The sequence below is a fragment of the Propithecus coquereli genome, unplaced genomic scaffold (assembly GCF_000956105.1).
Source record: "Propithecus coquereli isolate 6110/MARCELLA unplaced genomic scaffold, Pcoq_1.0 Scaffold334, whole genome shotgun sequence".
Lineage (NCBI taxonomy): Eukaryota > Metazoa > Chordata > Mammalia > Primates > Indriidae > Propithecus > Propithecus coquereli.
This window is the reverse complement of record NW_012148997.1, coordinates 1,623,646-1,625,870: the sequence shown is the minus strand read 5'-3', so window position 1 is coordinate 1,625,870 and position 2,225 is coordinate 1,623,646.

Genomic DNA, 2,225 nt, shown 5'->3' with positions numbered 1-2,225 from the left:
TAAAAGTCACCCTTTTTTGTGCTCAGTTTTATGAGTTTTGAAAAATGTATGCACCCACCAAAATCAAGACATAAAAAACTTTCATCTCCCCAAAAAAACCCTTGTGCCCCTTTGTAGTCAATCTATTTTTTTGGACATCATGCACTCCAACCACTGATCAGCTTTCTGTCTCTGTATATTTGTCATCGCAAAATATTATATAAATGGAATCATATAGCATGTAGACGTTTGAGTCTTTTTTCCATTTGCATAGTGCATTTGAGGTGCACCCATGATGCTTCATGTTACAGTAGTCATTCTTTTTTATTGCTGGGTAACATTCCATAGTATGGATGTACAATATGTCAATTTGCTATTTTAAAGTATATTTGGATTATTTCTAATTTTTGAAGATTATGACCAAAATTATTGTAAACCTTCAAGTACAGATTTTTGAGTAAACAAAACTTTTCATTTATAAATTCTTCTGTGACCCATGGATTATTTAGAAGTCGGTTGCTTACTTTTTAAAAATATTTATTGGTTTTACGTGTATCTTTCTATTATTGATTTCTACTTTAGTTTCATTTTGTCAGGGAACATTCCTTGTATTATTTCAAATTTTAAAAAGTATTTGGAAGGTTTTTATGCATCAGAATGTAGTATGACTGCTGAAAATTTTCAGTGTATATGTAGACTTTTGGTGGAATATTTGGGATTTCCAAATAAGGAGAAAGGACCCAAATAAGCTCAATCAAAAATGAAAAAGGTGACATTAGAACTGATACCACAGAAATGCGAAACATCATCCCCAAATACTACATAAATCTCTATGCACATAAACTAGAGAATGGAAACACACAACCTCCCAAGACTCAACCAGGAAGAAATAGAACTTCTGAATGGAATAATAACAAACAATGAGATTGAAATAGTAATAAAAAACCTCCCATCAGAAAAAAGACCTGGACGAGATGGATTTACAGCCAAATTCTATCAGAGAAGACCTGGTACCATAATACAGAAATTATTCCATAATATTGAGAAAGGGGGAATTCTGCCCAACTTATTCTATGAAGCCAGTATCACCTTGACACCAAAGCCAGGAAAAGATACAACAAAAAAAGAAAACTACAGACCAATATCCCTGATGAATATAGATGTAAAGATCCTCAGTGAAATACTAGCAAATCGAATTCAAAAGCACATCAAAAAAATGATCCACCATGACCAAGTGGGCTTCATCCCAGAAATTAAAGGATGGTTCAACATACATAAATTCATAAACGTGATTCACCACATAAATAGAAGCAAAAACAGAAACAAAGATCATATGATCATTACAGTAGATGTAGAGAAAGCATTTGACAAAATCCAGCACCTTTTCATGATAAAAATCCTCAAAAAACATGGCATAGAAGGAACATATCTCAGAATAATAAAAGCCATATATGACAAACCCACAGCCAACATCATACTGAATGTGGAAAAATTGAAACCATTCCCTTTCAAAACTGGAACAAGAGGAGGGTGCCAACTGCCACCACTTCTATTCAACATAGTGCTGGAAGTTCTAGCCAGAGCAATGAGGCAAGAGAAAGAAATAAAAGGTATGCAAATTGTGAAAGAGAAGGTCAAACTATTGTTATGCATGTTCTTTTTTCATTTTTTTGAAAAACAGACTTTATTTCTTGAGCAGTTTTAGGTTCATAGTAAAATATAGTGGAAGGTACAGAGATTTCCTCTATCCCTTCTGCCCCCACACAGGCCTAGCCTCCCCCATTATCAACATCCTTCACCAGTATGGTACATTTGTTATAACTGATGAATGTACAACTGACCAATCATTATCATTCAAAGGCCATAGTTTACATTAGAGTTCACTCTTGGTGTTATACAATCTATGAGTTTATACAAATTTATAATGAATGCATGATCATTATAGTATCATACAGAGCAATTTCACTATCCTAAAAATCCTCTGTATGCTGCCTTTTAATCATTCCCTCCACCCCAACCCCTGGCAACCATTAATCTATTTACTGTCTTCATAGTTTTGCCTTTTCCAGAATGTCATACAGTTGGAATCATACATATATATATATGATTTAATAATTTGCATACCTTTTATTTCTTTCTCTTGCCTCATTGCTCTGGCTAGAACTTCCAGCATTATGTTGAATAGAAGTGGTGGCAGTTGGCAACCTGATCTTGTTCCAGTTTTGAGAGGGAATGGTTTCAATCAT